This window comes from Oryctolagus cuniculus, chromosome 13 (assembly GCF_964237555.1).
Source record: "Oryctolagus cuniculus chromosome 13, mOryCun1.1, whole genome shotgun sequence".
NCBI classification, from domain to species: domain Eukaryota; kingdom Metazoa; phylum Chordata; class Mammalia; order Lagomorpha; family Leporidae; genus Oryctolagus; species Oryctolagus cuniculus.
In genome coordinates this window covers 1,503,409-1,513,291 of record NC_091444.1, presented here as the reverse complement: position 1 = coordinate 1,513,291, position 9,883 = coordinate 1,503,409, and the positions used below count along the sequence as shown (strand labels likewise).

Below are 9,883 nucleotides of genomic sequence, written 5' to 3'. Positions count from 1 at the left end.
GACTCACGGTGCCGAGCCGCTGAAGTGAGAACAAGCGCAGGGCTGCGGGGCCGTGCGTGAGCTGGGCTCCACCTGCTGTGACGGGCAGGGCCGCTGGAAGCCGTGGGTCCCGGGGCAGGGTCCGCCCAGGCCCCTTTGGCCGACCTCCGGGGAGAGAGGGGACGGCAGTGAAAGGCGCGCCGTGGCGGAGCTGCTGCTGTGCCTCGCGGCCCCGTCTGAATCCAGGGGTTCGTCCTTCCCTGAAGAGGGAAACTGTGTGTGTTGAGTATCCCGCAGCTGCACTATCTGGAGCCTTCGCGAGGCGACTGCGGGTCCCCTCTGCGCTCGGGCCCTGGTGGCCTCACAGAGAGCTGGGGAGCGCCCCGGAGGACCCGCGAGATGCTTCGTCCTGCCGCAGGGCTGTGCCGGCGGGAAGGCCACCCTCAGCCTGGGACCAGAGCCTCGGGTGCGTGCGGTTGTGAAAAATGGACTCATTCCACGCTCAGATAACACCTGGTTCCTAACACACCTGCCCGTCCATTCTCCACGCTGAGATGTTTTTACTTCAAAAACTTGTAAATCACGATTATGTGTCTCTACCTCCTGGGGCCCTTAGAAGAAAACCCAAAGCCTTAGCACGGCGCCTCTCCCAGCCCCTGCGCACTCAGTCCCCGCGCCGTGGCGCCATGGCACCGTGGCTCCCTGGCTCCCTCCGTGTGCCCGTGGCCCCGGCCCTACACACGCTGTCTCCTCCCCTCCCATTCGTGGGTCTCCTCACTCCATTCACTCCACAGGGGCCCTGGCGTAAACCGGGTCCCTTCCACCCCACCCCACCCCCTCAGTGGCTGCGCCTTTTCCCCGCGAGGAGCCGGCTATCCGTGCCACGCCTACACGGGGACGCTGTGCAGTGAGTGGACGGGGCGGCCGCGTCCAGTCCCCAGCACGTGCCTGGAGAGAAAAACCCTCAGACGGAAGGGCCAGGCCTGTGCTCGTGCCCCGCAGCTCGGAGCGAGGCACTCCAGAACCGAGCACTTAACTCACGAGAATCGCCCCTCCCCCCGTGGCTGGGTTGGGGACGCCGTGGCAGCACGGCCAGCAGCTCAGAGCTCAGATGTCAGCAAGAGCCACTGCTGAGGGTGCAGACCCCCGCCCAGCCAGCAAGCAGCCCTGCCACGGGGCGGCACGTGTGGCCTCGACACGGTGGCCGACTTCCACCGGAGCAAGCCTGGACATTCCAGTGGGAGCTGACACAGGGCACCGGCACTGAGAGGCGCCACAGCGGGGTGCGGGTAGCGGGAGGCCTGCAGACCCCAAGCACCGCAGAGCGCCGTGCAGGCGGTCCACTGCCTCCTCCCTCAGCAGCAGCGACCACCCCGGGACTTCTGCCCCGTCCCAGAGGCCCTGAGGCCACCCCACTACCAGAAACGATCCCCCAAGGCGGGAGGCTGAGAGCTCACGGTGTGTGTGCTCACGGCGCTTTGCCAGGCGCCCCAGATCAAGGAGGGCCCCCGAGCAGGGTCAGGTGCACAGGGGCCGCGCCCGGCCACACCTTTGCCAGGGAGACAGCGCGGGTCTCGGGCGCCGCCCGTCTTGCAGCCCTCGGAAGCAGTACTGAGTCACGGGCTCCCACAGGGGCGTGGACACCCGGAGGTGGGGTCCACGGAGCCCAAAGCACCAGCCTTTCTGACCCCGGAGCTAACGCAAGCCCACTGTCAAACTACACCCTCAGAGATGGGGGGGCAGGCGCTGGAGCCCCAGGAACCCCACTTCACCTGCACATCCCGCCCCCCGGCCCGAGCGCCACCCTGCAGGACACGGAGCTTCTGGCCGCGGGGTGCAAGAGGTGGAGTGAGAGCCCACGGACGCTCCGCTCCCCGGGGACAGGTGTGGCGGGGGCTCCCCCGTCTCCTCTTGTGACTGAAGAAGCAGGAGGCTGGGCGGGTACTGGCACGGCGGTCAACGCGCAGACACCCACAGCCCACGTAGGAGCACGTGGTTATGTCCCGGGTCTGCTTCCCATGCAAGCTCCCGGCTGCTGCAACCCGGGGAGGCAGCAGATGACGGCTCGAGTGCCTGGGCCCCTGCCAACCACACAGGAGACCCAGATGGAGCTCCAGGCTCCTGCCTTGGCCTGGCCCAGCACCACCCGTTGCATGCATTTGGGGAGTGAATCAGCGATAGAAGATCACTCTCTCTCTCTCTTTGAAATAAGCACATTAAACACACACACACAGGCAGGAGACTGCGTCCGTCCCACAGCACAGTCACGGAGCCCCAGGACTGAGTCGGCAAACGATGGGCCCCTCAGCTGCAGTCCTCAGGCCCTGGACACAGCACTGGCCTCCTCCAGCCACGCCCCAGGGGACACAGAGGCAGAGACAACGGAGGCGCTCGGGAGCTGCACCCGGGAGGCCACCCTGTCCCCCACAGAGGCCTCCAGCGGGTTGACCTCATCTGTTGCAGGGTCCTGGCACTCGGTGTGGTTACGTCTTGTGCCCCCAGAAGAAGCGAGCTGTACACGGTGGGGGAAGGCAAAGGCCTCTCCCGCACCTGTGTCAGTGGGAGGTGCGCGTGGGCACAAATGCACCATTCTCTGCAATGCACCCTTTGGCTTCCAGCAGCGCCGTGCTTATCACAAAACCGCATTTTCCAAGTCGAGGAATCACCTGTGCGTCCTGAGCGGCACAGTTACAAAGATCAGCACAGGGCCGGCGCTGTGGCCCAGCGGTAAACCACCGCCCCCATGCAGTGCCGGCACCCCACATGGGCACAGGTTCAACCCCAGCTGCTCCACTTCCAATCCACTCCCTGCTAACGGCCTGGGGAAAGCAGCGGAAGATGGCCCAGGTGCTTGGGCCCCTGCACCCATGGGGGAGACATGGAGGAAGCTTCTGGCTTCAGCCTGGCCCAGACCTGGCCATGTGGCCATCCAGGGTGCGAACCAGTGGGTGGAAGACCTCTCTCTCTTTCTCTCTCTCACTCTCTCTCTCTGTAACTCTATCAAATAAGAAAATAAATCTTTTTTAAAAACTTTTAAAAACAATTTATTGGGCCGGCACCGTGGCTCAATAGGCTAATCCTCCACCTTGCAGCGCCGGCACACCGGGTTCTAGTCCCGGTCAGGGCGCCGGATTCTGTCCCGGTTGCCCCTCTTCCAGGCCAGCTCTCTGCTGTGGCCCAGGAGTACAGTGGAGGATGGCCCAAGTGCTTGGGCCCTGCATCCCATGGGAGACCAGGATAAGTTCCTGGCTCCTGGCTTCGGATCAGCGCGATGCGCCGGCCGCGGCGGCCATTGGAGGGTGAACCAACGGCAAAAGGAAGACCTTTCTCTCTGTCTCTCTCACTGTCCACTCTGCCTGTCAAGAAAAAAAAAAAAAAAACTATTTATTTATCTTATTTGAAAGGCAGAGAGAGGGAGAGGTCTTCCATCCGCTGGTTCACTCCCCAAATCGCTGCAATGTCCAGCGCTGGGCTGACCCGAAGCCGGGAGCCAGGAGCTTCTTCCAGGTCTCCCACGTGGGTGCAGCGGCCCAAACACCTGGGCCATCTCCCACTGCTTTTCCCAGGCCGTTAGCAGGGAGTGGATTGGAAGTGGAGCAGCCAGGACTCCAACTGGCGATCTTATGTGATGCCGGCACTGTAGGTGGCAGCTTTCCCTGCTACGCCATGGCACCAGCTCCATAAACAAATTTTTGAAAAACAGAAAGAAAAAAGAAAAGAGCAGGACAGTTAGGTCCAACCCCAGCCCTCTGCGGTTTTCATCGCGGGCGTCTCGTGGACACGGGGCTCCCGATTCTGCTCCCCCTCGGCCAGGGGGTTTGCTCCAGGGCCAAATGGGGAAGAGACCCACGCGACAGTGAGACGCGCTCACAGCCCTTTCACTTCCCCAGCCCTGAGTGTGACTCAGGGGACACCCAGGAGGACGGGGCGCGGGGCCGGGTGTCACACAGCACCCGTGATGCCTGCTGTGTGTCCCAAAAAGAGGAAGCATGAGCAAGTCTCCCGGGCCGGCCCCTCACCCACACTCCGGAACCGGGGACCCCAGCCCCCCGGCCCCTCACCCACACTCCGGAGCCGGGGACTCCCAGAAGGGGGATTGCCTTCTGCTCCAGGGTCTGGACCTGGCCTGGCCGAGGGCTGACTGGGGGATCCGTGGGCCCGAGGTAGCAGGTGTGTTCCCCAAGTTCATGGGCAGCAGATGAAGCTGATCAGCCTCTGCTTCCACCTCCCCGGCTGGGTGCTGGGCAGGCAGAGGCGTGGCGCAATCGGCTGAGGGGCAGAACCCCGCGGGGCGACAACCACGGGAGGTGACCGGGCGGGCAGGTGCTGCCGTGTCACTCACAGTGACAGCACAGAAAACCCTGCTGAGGCAGGGCCGAGGGGCAAAGCAGCCGCTTGGGACGCCACACCCCACACATGAGAGGCTGCGTTAGCTCTGCCGAATCTGTGCTCTCAACCCAACTTCCTGCGGATGCGCCTGGAAGGCAGGAGGCGGCAGTCCAGGTCGCCGAGTCGTGCCACCCACGTGGGAGCCCGGACGGAGCGCCTGGCTCCTGGCTTCCGATCAGCCCAGCTCAGCCACTGTGGCCGTCTGAGGAGTTAACCAGCAGGTGGAAGACCTCCCTCTCCCTCTCCCTCTCCCTCTCCCTCTCCCTCTCCCTCTCCCTCTCCCTCTCCCTCTCCCTCTCCCTCTCCCTCTCCCTCTCCCTCTCCCTCTCCCTCTCCCTCTCCCTCTCCCTCTCCCTCTCCCTCTCCCTCTCCCTCTCCCTCTCCCTCTCCCTCTCCCTCTCCCTCTCCCTCTCCCTCTCCCTCTCCCTCTCCCTCTCCCTCTCCCTCTCCCTCTCCCTCTCCCTCTCCCTCTCCCTCTCCCTCTCCCTCTCCCTCTCCCTCTCCCTCTCCCTCTCCCTCTCCCTCTCCCTCTCCCTCTCCCTCTCCCTCTCCCTCTCCCTCTCCCTCTCCCTCTCCCTCTCCCTCTCCCTCTCCCTCTCCCTCTCCCTCTCCCTCTCCCTCTCCCTCTCCCTCTCCCTCTCCCTCTCCCTCTCCCTCTCCCTCTCCCTCTCCCTCTCCCTCTCCCTCTCCCTCTCCCTCTCCCTCTCCCTCTCCCTCTCCCTCTCCCTCTCCCTCTCCCTCTCCCTCTCCCTCTCCCTCTCCCTGTAACTCTGCTCTCAAATAAATAAATGAATCTAAAAGAAGCAAGGGACCATTCTCTTTAATTAACCAAGAACCACTTTGTTAATCATCGCCTAGAACTGAGCAGAAAGCAGCTGATACTAAAAGCTAAGCACATGGGGCCGACGCTGTGGCGTAGCGGGTAAAGCTCCCGCCTACAGTGCCGGCATCCCATATGGATGCCGGTTCAAGTCCCAGCAGCTCCACTTCCGATCCAGCTCTCTGCTACAACCTGGGAAAGCAGTAGAAGATGGCCCAGGTCCTTGGGCCCCTGCACCAATGTGGGGAACCTGGAAGAAGCTCCAGGCTCCTGGCTTCGGATCGGCGCAGCTCCGGCCATTGCAGCCATCTACGGAGTGAACCAGCGGATGGAAGACCTCTCTCTCTCTCTCTCTCTCTCTGTAACTCTGCCTCTCAAATAAAAAATAAAAAGGAGGGCCCGGGCAGTGAATTCGGGTACAGGTGGCGGTGAGGACGCATACGAGGGAGCCCAAAGAGCTCACAGAAGTGCATGTTGCGTGCAAGTTGCACACGCGTTTTAAAACTGCTTCACCCCAAAATAAACTTCTGTCTTGACTCCAGTTTGCACGAACCTCCTGACACTCTTTGGGGTTCAGTTAGTGACCTGCTTGGGAGGCGGCCGCTTCGCTCTCCCCGCAGGCTTCTCAGGGCTGGGGTCAGTCGGGCCCGGGTTCAGTCCTGGGGGCCGGTGACTGAGCCCCTCGACCTGAGGCTGTGGGGCAGTCGGTCCCAGGGCTGCTGGCAGCTCGCCAGGTTTCCTCGCTGTAGGCATCCACCATTTGTAGCCACAGTCTCAGGGCTGTTGCGCCCGCTTAGGGTTCTCCCGGGATCCGTCTTTTAGAAACTTCCCCTCTTGATAAAAATAATTCCTCGTGACACTGGGGCTGGTGATCCAGCTGCAGGAGTGGGCTGCGAACCCTCTGGCCCAGCTGGTCCACGCCCACGCATTTGTCCTGCCGTGTGGAACCGTGGGTGCCTGGAAACACGCACTGCCGCGTTGCCATGACAACACACAACAGGAGGCAGCCCGGCTGCTCGCAGGGAAAACCGCCCCGCGCACGAGCGCTGCTGAGTGGGGACCCCGAGGGCGCGGAGCGGCTGTTGGGGGGCAGGGCCCGGCTGCCTCTGAAGCCCTCTGCTCCAGAAGACGCCCAGTGAGCGACTAGGGGTGGCTTCTAGGGGTGGGAGGGGTCGGGCTGACGGAGGAAAACTTCCCAGATTTACTAACTTGTGACCCGTGTGAACTATTGCTCGTTCAGCTGAACTACAATGCAGCAATCCGGGGCCAGCGCTGCGGCACTCGGGTAAGTCCAGTCTGCGACACCAGCATCCCAGCATCCCGTACGGCGCCGGCTCGGGTCCGGCTGCTCCACTTCTGCTCCAGCTGCCTGCTAACGCCTGGGAAAGCAGCGGGGGATGCCCGAGAGCTTGGGCCCCGCACCCGCGTGGGAGACCCGGATGGAGCTCCAGGCTCCTGGCTTCGCCGGCCCAGCCCCAGCTGGTGCAGCCACTAGGGGGTGAGCCAGTGGAGAAAGTGCTCGCTCGCTCGCTCTCTCTCGCTCTCTCTCTGTAACTCTGCCTTTTAAGGAAATACATACATGAATCTTTATAAAAATCCAATAATTGTGAAATGCAAGGCCTGCCTACTGCCTCACCCTCTCTTGGCCATCAGTGGAAACGCAGCTGGGGTGGGTTTGATGCTTCCGCCGAGTGCTCACAGAATGGGGTGCAGGTGGACCCCATCCTCGTGCAGACAGGGTCTAGTCCTGCCCCCTGCTGAGGACACAGCCACCCCACAGAGCAGGCCTGCGCTCCTCGGGGGCCAGGGTGTCCCGATGGCGCCCCCAGACCCGAGCCAGGGTTGAGGTGGGAGGCGGAACTGCTGCCTCGGACAGCAGGGGTCGTGGGCGGGCGTGGCGGAGGCCGTGGGTCTCGGGCGGGAGGCTGAGCCGGGAACCATGGGAGGAGAGCAGCTGTCCACAGAGCCGGATCACGTCAGCCCGTGGCGCCCACAAGACTCCGGCTCACGCCGCGCCTGTGGCCCCGGGACGCGGGCTGCGCCACGCTCTGCCGCCAAAAGCTGTCTTCCTCCGACATTTGAGCTTTCACACTGGGGAGCCAACCCTGACTCTGCTCCTGTCGCTCCTGGGAGCGGGGCAGGCGTGCTCGGATGCCGCCTGTGGGCGCTGCTGCTGTCTCGATCCCAGCGTCCGCTTACCTGCAAGTCAGATCCAGGGACTCCAGAGGGAGAAGCCCACATGCCGTGAGTGTGCCGGGAAGCCACCGGTGGCCAGCTCGCCTGCTGGGGCGGGAGACCCTGGAGCGCCCTGCCGGGTGTGCAGGGGGCTTTCTGTCCTCTCAGGACAGGACAAGGGGCGGCTTCGGCCTGCTGCGCTCTGGGCTACGTCGCAAAGGCCCCGGGCCAGCCTCCTTCTCTCCTGGGGTCAGCCCACACAGCGCTGCGTCATCTCCAGCACCCACAGCCCCGAGAAAGCCCTGCCCCAGCACTGCAGTCTGGGTGGCACCCAGCTACCCATGGGGCTGCAGGTCTGGCAGGGGTGGGGCAGACGCCGTGTGCTTGAAGGGGGCAGAGACGAAAGCCACCCTGGCCCCGAGCGTGGAGCGCTGGGACATCAAGCTAGGTCACGGATAGGACCGGAACGGCACTGCTGCGTGGCGCACGTTCTAAGAGCAGATGGTGCGACCAGGGACACCCGCGGTGGCACCTGTGCTCCGTGCTCCTGGAGCCCACATCCTGGGGGAGACAGGCGGAGGAGCACACGGAGGGGGAGGGGCAGACTTCCCTGGGAGCAGGGGCAGGGGCCACGACAGGGAGGTGAGGAGGTGGCCCTGTGAGCTCTGCCCCGTGGGGACCCTCAAGCGGAGCGACCCAGACCAGGTGGGGACACTGCAGAAGCCACTCCCGTCCCGAGGCAGCTGACATCAAGTTCACCAAAAGGGAGCGGGTCCAGGGTGGGCCTGGCCTAATCAGGTGAGTCCTGAGCCAAGGCCAAGGGTGAGGCCGCCAAGGTTCCACCTCCGCTCCAGCCGTGAGGAAGCAGAACCCTGGGCCCAGAGCCCCAAGGCCGAGAGCTCCGTCAGCCACACCACCGAGCCGGCAGGCAGATGCTTCCCAGGCGAGATTCCACAGGCGCCCAGCTCCCCCGGCGGGGCCCTGAGCAGGGACCCGGCTACGGCCTGCCGACACCCCACCCCCGGCGTGGGCAGCCAGGGTGCACTGCGGTGAGCTACTGTGGGCAGAGGCCTTTGTCTTTTTTTTTTTTTTTTTTTTTTTTTTTTTTTTTTTTTTTTTTGACAGGTAGAGTGGATAGTGAGAGAGAGAGACAGAGAGAAAGGTCTTCCTTTTGCCATTGGTTCACCCTCCAATGGCCGCCGTGGCCAGCGCGCTGCAGCCGGCATACCGCGCTGATCTGAAGGCAGGAGTCAGGTGCTTATCTTGGTCTCCCATGGGTTGCAGGGCCCAAGCACTTGGGCCATCCTCCACTGGACTCCCTGGCCACAGCAGAGAGCTGGCCTGGAAGGGGGGCGACCGGGACAGAATCTGGTGCCCCGACCGGGACTAGAACCCGGTGTGCCGGCGCTGCAAGGCGGAGGATTAGCCTAGTGAGCCGCGGCGCCGGCCACCTTTGTCTTTTAATCAAACTTATTTCTTGTTTCTTTTTTTTAAGATTTATTTATTTATTTGAAGGCAGAGTCACAGAGCAAGAGGAACAGGCAGAGAGAGAGAGAGAGAGAAAGGTCTTCCATGTGCAGGTTCATTCCCCAAATGGCCACAATGGCCGGGGCTGGGCCAGGCAGAAGCCAGGAGCCAGGAGTGTCTTCTGGGTCTCCCCCGGGGTGCAGGGGCTCAAGCCTGGGCCATCTTCTGCTGCCTTCCTAGGACGTGGCAGGGAGCTGGATCGCAAGTGGAGCAGCTGGGACCCAAACCATCGCCCATATGGGATCCCGGCCCTGCAGGTGGCGGCTTCACCCGCTGTGCCACGGCAGAGGCCTCTAATGAATCTCTCGCTGACACGAGTGAAGTGTGGAAGAGGCTTCCCCGGTCAGAAGAGAACTGCAGTTGCCACCTGCTGCCTGTGGTGTTCTGTATGCTCGTTAGCACTCGGGACAGCGTTAACCCCGGCCAGACACAGCTCAGCAGGCGCGTGGGAGCAGCAGCAGCAGCAGTGTTGTATCAGTCCCGTAGCCGCCCTGTGTCCTCAGAGCGCCCACTCGCACAGGGGAGACACATAAGGAAATACGCGCCTTGTTCTGGACAAAAGCCCACCTGGGCCTTGTGCCGGCATCGATAATAAAAGACCCCTTCCTGGCACAGGCCCTGGGGTCTCTGCCATTGCCACAGGAGACTCACACCGGGGTGGGTCAAGCGGGAGCCGGGAGGCGTGGGCAGAATGGGGCGGACCAGAGGGAGGAAGGGGGTCGTGCAGGGGCTGGAGAGCCTCCCCCAGGGGCACCAAGTAAAGACTCCATCGCCCAGCGCGGGGGCGCCGGGCAGACTGAGCCTCGCAGAGCACGGGGCTCACCCAGGGCACGGTGAGGTGCTGGCTCCAGGCAGGGCCCCCCGAGGGGGTGGGAGATGGGTAGGAGCAGCCCGGCAGGGCCAGGGGAGAGAGCCTGGCTGAGCGAGCCGGGCGGCGGCTGTGGCGTCCTCAGAACCACACGGAGGCCCTGAAGGGCCGGGATCGGGCGTGAT

At 63.4% G+C, this 9,883-nt stretch overlaps 1 long non-coding RNA gene across 1 annotated transcript; it reads left to right on the top strand.

The window, feature by feature from the left end:
• Positions 1–5,227: 5,227 nt before the first annotated feature.
• On the top strand, positions 5,228–6,805 carry LOC127489688 (uncharacterized). The gene is made up of 2 exons (XR_007917611.2): positions 5,228–6,323; positions 6,429–6,805. It is a non-coding gene; the product is annotated as an uncharacterized lncRNA (long non-coding RNA).
• Positions 6,806–9,883: the final 3,078 nt, after the last annotated feature.